General features: G+C 40.6%; 1 protein-coding gene across 3 annotated transcripts in view; it reads left to right on the top strand.

Annotated features, from left to right (window-relative positions):
- The first annotated feature begins 6,743 nt into the window (after positions 1-6,743).
- The window catches only part of htr1fa (5-hydroxytryptamine (serotonin) receptor 1Fa), a 102,945-nt gene continuing 96,313 nt past the window's right edge, over positions 6,744-13,375 (top strand). The window contains exon 1 of one of the 3 annotated variants that reach the window (XM_059650028.1): positions 6,744-6,777. The gene's annotated coding sequence lies outside the window, so the exon portion shown is untranslated. Of the gene's footprint in view, positions 6,778-7,016; positions 7,129-7,948; positions 8,041-13,375 lie in introns of those variants that run through there. The other 2 variants (XM_048540904.2, XM_048540903.2) reach the window with 2 other exon arrangements.

Raw genomic sequence — 13,375 nt, 5'->3', positions numbered from 1 at the left:
CCATGGTGAACCACCATTATTAGGAGTAATTAATTGAATGAAAAACAGCAAAGTCTGCAGTCCTGTTGCTATTCCAATGGAGTTTCCAAAGCTGATGGTCTATTTGGCTCAAATTGAGACTCCATGCACTCATCAACATACTTGGGAAAAAGAAGAACTCTGATTAACTGCAAAAATGCCATATTAGTACCTATCTTCAAAGGTGGAGGAAAATTAAGCAGTGGACATCATCAGGGTATTTCCTTCTTGTCTATAGCAATCCTGGCATGCATTCTCCTAAAGAATCACTCACTTCGTGCAACTGAGAAAAAAGCTACCAGGGAAGCAGGACTAGATTCGATGTAAGAGGTCTTGCCCAAGACCTGAGTTTTCTGAAAGCAGCCAACACAAGGTTTTATGTGGTGGCATGGTTCTGGCTAAAAGTTGGTGACAGAAAGCCTACCTATTATCCCAAAGGCTGCCCCACAACAATTTAACCATATAAAGGGCATTAGTTGCTTTAAGGAGAGACCTCTGTCTCTATCTCATGAAGAAGTCCCATCTTAGCTAACTGCCAACTAGTTAGAGACTTAGGCAACTAATTAGCGCCATCAAATTTCTAAGACAATGCATTTAATACAGGGGCATTTTTCTGAGACATATTTGCATTTTTATAGGATTTTATAACTACTCAGAAACATTTAAAGCATTTCACTTACAATGAATTAATTTTAAAGTCATATTGCGTCTAGCATTTTTAGACTATTTATTTGGTAGGTGTCAATTAAGAAGGTTGTAGGTTCTTTCTCCAGGCATTCCAATGTATTGCTGAGGGAGTACAGCTCTGCCATTTGTTTTTGGATGAGGTGATAGTTTGAAACTCTATCTGATCTCTCAGTGGGTGCCATGATGTTTGAAAAAAAACATTGATATCACTAAAATGCAGTGTATCTGACATGAGCACATTGCTGTTTGTGAGATCTTGCTGTGTGAAAATTTGTCTTACTTTAAAATAATGACTATACTCGCAAGAATATTTCATTGACTTTCAACTGTGTTTTAGGACTTCATGCTTTTAATCTCGTTTGTCCTTCTCCAGAAATAGATAAGGAATGTGTAAATCAAATGATTATTGTGGTACTTCGCAAGCTATGAACATGAGTATTTAAAAGAGAAGGATGCTACCAGTCTAATTATCCTCCATGTAATAGCTGGTAATTACTGTGTGTGACAGCTAACAGATTCCAATGACTTCCCTGTGGTACATATCTAATCACAGTGATATAAAGTAAGAGTATCAAGTGTCTCATTTTATTTTTATGTTTACAGTCATTTATTTCTGACAAATTATTAACTACATTAATTCATATGCAAAACAACAATCGTCGTGATATAAGAATAAAGAATAAGTTGCATTCCAACTTCATTAGGGAGTCTCGTAACCCTTTCACCATGAGTGTCTCTATTTCCCATTCCATTCCAATTGAGCTGCAATTTTAACACCATTTGGTGCGATGGGCCATCAAGCTGCCATCAGATCCTGGCAAGAGATTCACTACTATATGCCAACTGGACTCAGATTTGCTTGATAAAAAAATTGGCTGACTCCTGAGTGAGGTGTTAACCATGGCAGGGAAAGAAGTTGGGAAGCTGACAAAGAAATTTGGGTGTCCAACAGTTTTAGAAGGAATGGGAGAAAATAAGCAGGAGGTAGCCAATGTGAGCTCTGAAAGGGTGTCAAGGATACAGGACAGACTACCAAAAATTGCAATCTCAAAATTAAGTTTTTTTTAATGCCCAGGGCCTTGCAGACCCCAGCTAAGTTTCAAACATAACCTTCATACTTCACCTTGGTACCTAGACAGCCTGTTTTCCTCATCCCTTGCTAGCAAGCTGCAGTTTTTTTTTGTAGCTAAGCAGCCAGCAGGATCTGCCAGGCTTCAGATTTGCATTCCTGCGTGGGATTGCCACCCACTCCTGCCAGCTTCCTGACAGGAACTAAAAGTGTACCTATTATTTCTGTTAATCATTTGCAGACATATTTGCTTCTAGCTCATCCGGCAGTCTCTTTTTGAGGATTTGTTATCTCCAGCAACAAATGTTAGGAGCTCATGTGTGTTTTTGTTGCTAAGAATGAGATTATCCATTCAGTTGCCTGCCTCATACCTCTCTTTGCCTCACACATCAATCCAAACTTCCCGAAAGGTTTCTCCATCCAATACAACCCTTAAATTCTTTTAGTTTCTTTTGCTATTTTTCCTCATGTCCTCTCCAAGATAATTTGTGCTCTATCTCCTGCTCTGTCTACCCAAATCCCACCAAACGACTCTCCACCTACCATCCCCCACTCCACCTCTACCCCCAGTAATAACTCTGTTTGAATGATACTGTCCATTGCAAATCTGTGTTGATCACACTTCCTCACTAAAATACACCTTGATTGTTGACTACCATGGCAAACAACCATGCCATCACCAACCATCCCTTTTTCTTGAATCACTTTGAATGTGTCTTTGTCTCACAAATCTGATTCTATTTTCCCCACAAATCTGCATTAACAACTCACCAGTAAGATTTCCGCCACTTCTTCAGGGCTTTAATTGAAGTCCCAGTTGGCATCTTCAATGAGTGTGATAGTGGTGCTCTGTCTCCATTACCTTTCCCTACCTTCTGTAATCTCAAGTATGGTTGAACACTCCATTCTTCTCCAATGTCATTCCTCTACAGTCAGGTGAGTGGCCCTGCCCTCACCTGGTTCCACTTTTACTTATCCAGTCTTAGACAAAAAAATTCCTGCAGTGACTGCTCAGGCCCCACATATCTGAGAAACATTAACTGTATTGTTATTAAAAAGTCATATCCAAAAGGAGAACATACCATGTCCAATAAATGCAGTCTGAGACAGAGAAGTTTTATAATTAGATCCAGTGTTTTATGCTTGAAATGGTCTGACTGAATTAATATGACATATGCTAACTTTTACTAAGATAAAATATTTAGCATTCATTTGAGGCTCCTTTCTCCGAGCTGTTTCTGCTCTGTCACAGTAGCTTTGTCAGAAAAGAAATTAAGTCCCATTTACGGACAAAAACAGGTTTTGTGCCGCACTTCCAATTAAAGTTACAGCAATTAAATGGCAAAATCTCAGAAGAAATCCATGGTGTAGTCGGTATAATTCAGTCACGGCTGAAGAACATGTCCAAGTTTGGTCCATTCATTCAAAAACAGTGCAGAGATGAGAAAATTCAATAAGAGGAAATGTATCAAAGCATATTTATTGGCATTCAACAAGCTTAAAGACAGGACTCAGCAAATAGACTTTGATTAACCAAGTTATTTTTAATAGAAGGAAATGTGGAGACAGAATGCGTAATAGAACTTTGTTTAAAGAATTCACCTTGATAATCTAAATAGCATACATACAATAGCAGGCTATTATGGTAATGAAAGGAAATAAGGCCTTATCATTGCCTGACTAATTGCTGCGCTACTGTTGGCAATCTGTGCAATAAATCTATGCTCTCTAACAAATCACAGTGACACTCTTGATAATAGTGATGGTTAAAAACAAGTCCAAATGAATTAATGCATAAACTTGCAGTTCAAAAATTCAACCTAATCAGTTCTCTACTTAGTAAATCATACAGTAAAATATGTCAAAATACTTGGACATAAAAGAATCTGGTGCTTGCAAATAGAGACAGGCAACAATGTTTTCTGAAAATGAAAACCTATTGTATCCATTGGTCTTCCTTTATCTTTCCTGCCTATCAGTTAACTTCTAAAATAATTCTAATGAACTTATCAGGCATCATTTCCCCTTCAGGAAATCATGCTGGCTTCATCTGATATTTCTAAAATCTCTGCTATTACATCCTTTATAATAAACTCTAACAGTTTCATGATGACAGATGTTACACTAACTTGCCTCAAGTTATCTATTTTTGTCTCTCTCCCTTCTTGAAAAAGGGTGTTACATTAGCAGTTTTCCAACTACCTGAGACTTTTCCAGAATCTAAGGATCCTTGGAAGGTTACCAGTGCAGTATCCAGTATTTGAGTAGGTACTTCCTTTAATGTCCTGGTATACAAACCAGCCAGGGGACCTATCACCCTTTAACCCCACTAGATTTTATATTTATATTTATTTATTTTATTATTTATTTCCTCCTTCTGCCATCCCTGCTGCTTGATTATTTGATATTTTTTGGAATGCCACTACTGTCTTTTACTGTGAAGGATGATGAGAAGCATTTATTCAAATCACTGCTCAGGCAATATCCTGATGAATCTCTTCTGCACTGTCTCTTCTGCAATCATAGCCTTCCAATAGTATGATGACCAGAACTGCATACTGTATTTCAGCTGTGAACTAGCTAGCATTATATTCAGTTCTATTGTAACAACCTTGCTCTTGTGTTTAATGTCTGGACTAATAAAAGTAAGTATTCCGTATGCTTTCTTATCCACCTTACCTTCCTGTCCTGCTGCCTTCAAGGATCTATGGGTATGCACAGCAGATTCCTCTGATCACCTGTCCTTCTCGGAATCCTAACATTCAACATGTATTCTCTTGCTTTGTTAATCCTCACAAACTTTATCACCTTACACTTTTCAGGATTAAGTTCCATTTGCCATGATTTGGCAGATCTGACCAGCCCATCTACAATGCGCTATGCTCTAAGGCTTTACTCCTCACTATTTAGCGCATCACCAATTCTTGTCTTATCTACAAATGTACTGATAAACCTTTCATATTCACTTCTTGATCATTAATGTGTGCTACAATCAGCAAGAGCCCATCACTGAACCGTGTGGCACACCACTGGACAACAGTCTTCCAGTCACAAAACAAAATTGAACATCTCCCTCTGTTTCAAGCTAGTTTTGAATCCAATTGACGTGATTCCATGGACTTAGGGCTTTCTATTTATCCTATTCATTTTTGTCCCCCTGTGATACTCTTGTTTTAATCAACCTATTGGGGCATGTTATCTCAGTGTCAGGTTGGACTTGAACACAGGCCTACCAGCCTAGCAATAGGGACACTACCACTACAGCCCACAAACCCTCCCACCCCAATACCCATTATGTGCTGTCTCTGCATACCTTTTAACACGGCCAGGAAATGTTTGCTGTTTCATTTCTACATTTTCCCATTTACCTAGTTCTTTCCAGAGCAACTTCATTCGGCTTCACTGCAGGCTTCCGAAAGCCTTGCAGCTTCGTGTTTGCGTTTTTGACCTGCCTTTGAATGTAACAACTGCACGCTAATGACAAGGAAACAAGTCCTCACCCACTTCCAGGTTCTTTGCCGTTTTCTGGTCTGGCGGCTATGTACGACTGGCTGTGACCTCATGTTGTTTGAAGGAGAAAATTACAAATGCTTTCTCCTCTCCTTTTATCACCTTTAATCTGGCTGCTTGGCCTCGAGAGTATTGACTCTCTTTTTAGATTCTCCAGTTCACCGGCATGCCCGAACTGGCAGATGCTATTATTCATCATTCGGCTGTTATCTTGAATTTGTTCCCCGTTGCATCTCTCAGCTACTATAACCCCTACCCAGTTGCAATTAAGAGTGCCTCTAACAGAATGCTTGGCAATAATCAAAACAGTCTTGTGGGGTAGCACTTTATATTTGCCAAACATTTCACACCATTTTGAACCCAATTGTCCGAGCGCTTCCATGACCCTGACATTATGCTGCGGGATAGTATTGGACAGACAATTAAAATAGAATTCTGAGGAAAGGTTACCGGACCTGAAACATTAACTCTGAATTTTTTTTCACAGATGCGGCCAGACCTGCTGAGCTTTTCCAGCAACTTCTGTTTTTGTTCCTGATTTACAGCATCCGCAGTTCTTTCGGGTTTTAATTAAAATATTTTGTCTCTCTGTTAATGGAGGTGCTAACTCTCAAGGCTGCAGGCAAATCGACTTGATCGCAATCTACAGAGAAGTTGAGACAAACTTCTCATATCTTTCAGCATGCAATCTGTCTCGAGTCAGAGCGCTGTACAACGTGGAACAGACCCTTCGGTATATACTACCTTATGCACCTAAGGGCAAAGTCCACCAAGCCTCGATCTTTCATTCCGAAAGTTTCGTTTCGGTAGCCGTGTACTGTCTGCTCTTGAACTGTGTTTTCGCGACAAAAACCGAATTTACTGTTATCAAATTCTCCAGTCATTTTAACCCTCACTAAGCTAGCGGACACAGAAGATTGATGTCCACAGCAAACATCAGTAAATACTAATGTGTTATTTTCAGGCTTAAAAGGCATATTTCGCGGGGGGTGGCGATGTCCTAGTAGTATTATCGCTGGACTGTTTATTCCAGAGACCCAGATAATGTTCTGGGGAATTGGGTTCGAATCCCACCATGGCAGCTGATGGAATTTGAATTCAATTTTTTAAAAATCTGGAATTAACAGTCTAAGGATGACCACGAATCCATTATCGATTGTTGGGAAAAACCCATCTGGTTCACTAACGACTGCCATCCTTACCTGGTCTGGCCTACATGTGACTCCAGACCCAAAGCAATGTGGTTGACTCCTAATTGTCCTGTGGGCCAATGGGGACGGGTAATAAATGCTGCCCAGTCAGCGACCCTCTCATCCTGTGAATGATTGAATAAAAAATTCAATCCCTAATTGCATTTGTCTCATTTTAGTCCTCTCCTGACTCATGGCAAAAAAAAACAATGAGCTCATGTCTACCAAAATCTTCTTCCAGACCCCAGACGAATTTTAGATCGGTGAATGTTCGCTCGAGCTCTGTGCGCATACTGTCCTTCGGTAAGTAACACGTGATCTATAAATGGCATTGTAAAATCATTTTATTATCTTGGAATTCTCCAGCATCTGCAGTTCCCATTATCTCTTGTAAATAGGACCGTTCGCCCCTACTTAGTCTATATTGATGTCTGTACTCCACTCAAGCCTCATTCCGATCAATTATCTTCCAAATAATTTCCATGTATAAGCGGATACCCTGCCTTTGAAATATGGGAGTTGGAACATTGTACCGAGGGAAATCGCATTAGAATGCAAAGAGACTACTGCTTCATATCCCGCAGGTCCATGAAGGGACCTTAAAGGAAAGCGAACACAGTGTTGAACGTGGGTCTCCAGTCGCAAATGCCTAAGGTATATACTCGGAAGAGTTCTTTTTAATTCCTGTATGCAGAATGATGCTGTAAATAGTCATTTATTTGAGCTTGTTACCTCTCACATAATAGGTCAGCCTTAATTTTCAAGTGCATTATTGCTTACAATATGAGTAAAGGCTACTACAACGGAGTATTTGATCACTTTAACCAGCTACATTTCTCCAAATGTCCAAAGCTGATTATTGCCGTTGTCATGGAAACACTGCGCAGGGCTGCTCACAAATAACTGTGGGTGGGGTGGAGAACCTGACGGAAAGTATAACTCAGGAAGAAGGTGAGGACATGGGGTGGCGATTGCGGGAGTTTGATACAGATAATGTTGCACTATCTACCCAACAGAATCAACAGTTGTCCGTTTAGACGGATGAGCTAAATTGTTTGCTCAATTTGTTCTTTGCACAGGCAGCCGATTGCTAAGACTGCAATCTGAGGTGTAATCGCATCTTTGCACGCACGTAAATAGAAAGGAAAAGCACCTGCCAAATGTCTGCTAAGTGCAGTGACTAATATGAAGCACTGCTGCTAATAATATTAACACCCTTCCCCCATCTCCCCTCCCCGTACTGGAATTTCTTCTGTGTGTCTATCGAGCACTTCGTGAACCGTGAAAGAAAAACGCATCTTGTCATCTTTCGTGCTGGTCTATGGTCTGATGTCTGTACAAATGGGTGATCACACCGCAGCCCTGTCGGCGACTTGTCAGTCAAACCGGAATGTGCTGGTGGCTTTGCGCTTGCTCCCGGCACGATAAGGCGGGGTGGGGGGGGGGGGTGTGGAATAACAGTAGTCACTTCACTGTCATATTGACAAGAGGTGAACACAGTCTGCTAGATGCGTCGCTAACCAACAGGGCCGGTCACCCAGAGCTCTTTTAATCTTCTTGGAAAAAGTATGACTATTTGAGCTTCCAGTTGCACATATTCGCTGTCGGGTATTGAGTGGGCTTTAATTTTTCGGAGGGGGTTGGGGGGGTGTCGTATTTGTAGAGCAAGTGTTCCGTGTTCTCCTACGGGTGAAACAGGTAGATGTGCGAAGTCCGCCTCTGTGTGTTAGTCCGTGATGGAGTGGGCACGTTCTCATCGTCCGGTAGTTTGTGATTAATGCGAACTTTTTCTTCACATATTTTACGGAACGTTTTCGAACCCCAACGGTTTTGAAGCATGTGTTATCTTTTAGAATTGTGTTCGTTTGTATTAGTCATTCAAGGGCAAAAAGTTATTTGGGAAGAGCAGCCTCGGCTTGAAGCTGTCCGATTCTTATATTGGCAAAAATACAACTCCGGATCTGAAAGAAAGGCACAGATCACATAGAGATTACATTGATCATCTTTCACTTTTGCGTTAATGCCTGTGGTCGAAGTTCTTATAAAAAGAACCGTGTAGTGTTGTTTGAATACGGGTTTCAATTTTTTTCGAACGTATGAATGGTATTGTATTCAGTCGTTGATGTACAGTCTGCCAATAGAGAATACTTGCTGCATAAGTGATAAACGGATGTATGTAAGGTGCACGTTGAACTGAAGTAATTCAAACACTGTTCGTTGCTGAAACGGGAAATGGCTGATCTTATTAATGGTAGTTCAGAGTGTGTCCGGTGGGAACATTTCATCCTCTGCATGATCTTCCTGCGTCAAATATTACACTGGATCTCTTATATAAGTCGTCTTTTCTAAATATACTTTCGCGACAATGGCAATGCGAGTAAAACATTAAGATAAGTAAACGTCAATTCATAAACCGGCTTTCTTCTTTAGGAAGCAATTAGTTGATCAACCATTGTTTTCCTGCACCCCCCCCCCCCATTTAATTTGCTTTTTAAAAAACTTCCTAACTCAACCATCACTCCCTAACGGGTGTTAATGTCCCACTCTTTCTCATTTTACTCCATTGATTCTTTTAGCACTTCCTTGGCAAAGGAATTTTTAACTCAGTTTCTATTTGACTCAATGTGGTTTGACGTTGACGATTAGACATATTGGTTGCAAGGTTAGCAAACGTTTAGCAGGACGGGTCATTAGAATTGTTCAAAAACCAACTTTTTAAATTGAATTGGGCCCAATGCTGTTTGCACCATATTGTGTAGCTAAGCCTGCAAATCGTACAGTAAATGCAGAAATCCCTAACAGAAAGTATTTAGGCATTTCTGCGTTTACTGTACAATTTGCAGGCTTAGCTGCACAATATGGTGCAAACAGCATTGGACCCAAGGAGTTGGAACTCAAATTCTTTTCCACCCCAACTTCATGCGCACTGAAGCGCTGAATGGACCTTCTGCATTTATATCATGGTTAAAGATAATATTTTACCATCTTAATTCCTTGGAACCATAGCATAGTCATTGGTCTGTGCAGATATACCTAAGAAATCTGGTTTATTTATGAATTAAGGGAATGAATTTCATATATGAGCAAGTATGATTGAGTTAGTCAATTCAGGAGGGAAAGCAAGTGTGATTAAAGTGGATACTGTAGGAGGAAGACAGTGGGAGATATTTAGGGTCTCATTGGCTCTAACTCCAATATCATGTAACAATAAGTGATTCAATAATCTTGGTGTATTTTTTAAGGAATGTTATTTCCAGATTTGTGGCAGAAATAATAAGCAACAAAACTGCACATTGATTTTATTTAATCAAATTATGCATTAGGAATAAACAAAAACACACTGCAATAATGGCATTGCAACTTTCTGTATCTTCCACATCCATTTATTTATGATTAGAAGTCAGAATTAAGACTTCTGAAGAACATTACCTTTGGTTACCAAAAGTGATCATTATTGTTGCTTTGCTGTTCTTCCCTGGAATATTATTCTGATGAAAGAAATAAACTAACAAACATTCCCAATGTCCAAATCAATAGCAATTCATTTGGGCTGATAGGGATTGGTTTGCAATTAAGTCCCACATTATCATTAATAAGATACACTCAATGGAAACAGCACTGTTCTGTCAGGAGCATTACAGAAACACATACTCAGCCAATAAAAAAAACACAATCTCACTTAGTTCTGTCATACCAAATGATTTTCTTTCTGGTTGCAGTGATTGTGAGGAAAGGTGATGTATTCACTCTTTGAAAACTCAACTTCTTTTGAAGCAGACTTCCTTTAATCAAATCCAACTTGTGACTGGGCAGTCTGTTCTGTTGCTGTCAGGTACTTCTTTTCAACATGAAACATCTAGCCAGTCTCCCATAATGTTGGTCTGGTTAAATCAGGTTTTAATGCTATTTACGCTGCTTCACTGCTTTTAGTGGTGTGCTTCAAATTTGGAAATTTAATGTGTTTGAAGTGACCTTTTTATTTGAGGTCAATAGGCTAATTCATGTAGATTCTGAGGATGAACTGAGGTTAATTGCTGTGACTGAGGGTAATTTACACATTCTGAGAAGCTTTTGAATTTCAAGCAGCTTATCATTAAAAAAACATAACATTTCTACATTTTCTGTTCTGAATAAATTTGCGCACTTTGAAGCATGCATTTCAAAAATATGTTGGATATAATTTGAAATTGGGAATATATATGTATGCATTGAAAGATAAAATAAGAACTAGTTTTTGAGCACATAGCATGTTTTGACCAGTTTATTGAATCAATCCATGGGTTGAATTTTGAAATGATAATTTCAACTAAAAATGCCCTGGCTCAGATGGGTCAGAGTGACAAAAGTAAAACAGGATTCCTGAAGTTGCATCAAGCACAAGGGCACAGAGGAGACCTGGGAAGGCTGCTCCCCATGCATCTCACTCGTATTTGGAAGATCAACGGTCAGATTTGAGGAATGATGGTGTTGTGATAATTCCTATGGATTAAAGGTAGATGTCACTTTTTTGGTGGAAGTGACTAAAATATCAGCAGCAGGCATGAATCATAAGGATTAGGAGCAGAAGTAGGCCATTAAGCCCATCAAGTCTGCTCCATCATCCAATGAGATTGTGACTGATCTGATAATCCTCAACTCCTCTCTTCTGCCTTTTCCCCATAACCCTTGATTCCCTTACTGATTGAAAATCTACCTGTCTCAACTTTGAACATGCCTAATGACCCAGCCTCATGTTCCTTCTAACCATGAGGCAGTACAGCAAAAATGTTCCAGAGTCTCAGGAGGGTAGGGTTGGTGAGTGACCCCTCACACTCTGATTTCCCTAATATTCTCCTGGACAGCACTCCTCAGAACAACTCACCTGACAGCTTTGGTATTTCTCTCTCTTTCCAAGTTCCTCTGCACTTCTCTATCTAAGCAGCCAATATTTACCTTCTCCTTCATCGTATTTCCCATCAGCACCCATGCCTCACAGCCACTTACCATAAAATATTGAACAAAAACAAAGTTGCTGGAAAAGCTCAGCAGGTCTGGCAGCACCTGTGAAGGAAAAAAGAAAACAGAATTAACGTTTTGGGTCTGGTGTGTTCTGAGGAAGGGCCACCAGACCCAAAACAGTTATTCTGTTTTATCCTTCATAGGTGCTGCCAGATCTGCTGAGCTTTTCCAGCAACTTTGTTCTTGTTCCTGATTTACAGCATCCGCAGTTCTTTTGGCTTTATTCAGCAGAAGATATTGCTGTTCCTTGCATTGCACGCAGTACAAGCCTATTGCTCTTAGAGTACTAGTCCTTGTCTTTACAGAAGAGAGAGAAAACTTTTAAGTAAAGACTGAAATCTAATAGGGAATAGCAGGTGTAGTAGACAACAAAGGCCTTCCAGTGATAGACAAATTGATGACTACTTACATTGCATGCTGATCTGGTCTGGTGAGAAGCAGTCTTGTAGGAAACTGCAGATCCTTGCAGGAAGATCTCAACATCCATTCCCCCTTGCCCAGTGAAGTTACATGTTCTTTGCTTCTGATGTTCTTGCTGCTCCTCCTGCTGTTGGTGTTTCAGCTCAGTGTGTTCTACACCAGAAATCCGTGCATGGTAGAATTGCTACTCACAGGATACATTGAAGGCTGACTGTGGGCAAGTGCAAGGAAGCTGAACTAACTTTCAAGAAACTGGCAGCGGTTACCTGTCAAGTTGCAAACGCACCCTCTGAAAGGAATGCCATAACCAGCCTCCTTTCTCCTCGTGCAGTGCCCAGCTCCTCACTTTTATTGAAGAAGGACTCAACTTGTCAATGCCGGCATGTTGCTGACACTTCAGTAAATACATGCACGGGGTGCTACAGTCAGAATACTTTATTTTGTATACTTGTGGGAGGTTGGCATCGCTGGCTGGCCAGCCTCTGTTGCCCACCCCTGATATCCCTGGAGAGATTGGGGGCAAGCTGTCTTCTTGAACTGCTGCAGTCCATGTGCTATAGGCGGACTCGCAATGCCATTAGTGAGGGAATTCCAGGGTTTTGGTCCACTGACACTTAGGGAATAAGGATACATTTGTAAATCAAGATACTAAGTGACCCAAAAGGGAACTTGCAGGTGGTAGGTTTCCATTTATCTGCTGCCCTTATCCTTCTAGATTGTAGTACTCATGGATTTGGAAGGCATTGTCCAAGGATGTTTGGTGGAATTTCTGCAATGGGTCTTGTAAACAGAGCACACTAGAGCTACTGAATATCTGTGGTGGAAGGAGCAGATGTTTTTGGATGTAGTGCCAGTAAGGTTTGCTGCTTTGTGGTCATGATGTGCAGGTGCCGAGGTGGACAAATTAAAAAATCACATGACACCAGGTTATAGTCCAATAGGTTTGTTTGAAATCACAAGCTTTCAGAGTGCAGCCCCTTTGTCAGTGCAGTGAGAGGGGAGTCAAACTTTTGACTGTCGTTGGAGTTGTACGCATTTGATTAAAACATGATATTGCCCAATAGCTTCACGAGGATCTCCAATTCCCTGAAAATCTGCGTGAAACCGAGAAGTGGGCAGGATGATGTTGAGATAATGTGCCAATGCCACATCCAGGGGAGTTAACACCTGCACACATGTTAATCCACATCTCCTTAGTGTTTAAGATTCTGTGCAATGACTCACAGTAGTCAATGCCATCTAGGGAGTGCACTAGGCATAGGACAGCTGGTCATGCCAATGCCTACATTTGCCTCTTACAAGGCATTATATAATTATGTGGGGGCATGGGAGTGCTAGTCATAGAATCCTTTCAAAGTGGAACCTGCAACTTGGTCCATCAAGTCCACACTGACCCTCTGAAGAGCATCCCAACCAGACTCACCCCCTACTCTGTCCCTGTAACCCTGCATTTCCCATGGCTATTCCATCTAGCTTGCATATC

Source organism: Stegostoma tigrinum, chromosome 12 (assembly GCF_030684315.1).
Source record: "Stegostoma tigrinum isolate sSteTig4 chromosome 12, sSteTig4.hap1, whole genome shotgun sequence".
Lineage (NCBI taxonomy): Eukaryota > Metazoa > Chordata > Chondrichthyes > Orectolobiformes > Stegostomatidae > Stegostoma > Stegostoma tigrinum.
The sequence above is the reverse complement of the archived record's forward strand: the minus strand, read 5'-3'. Positions and strand labels throughout refer to the sequence as shown.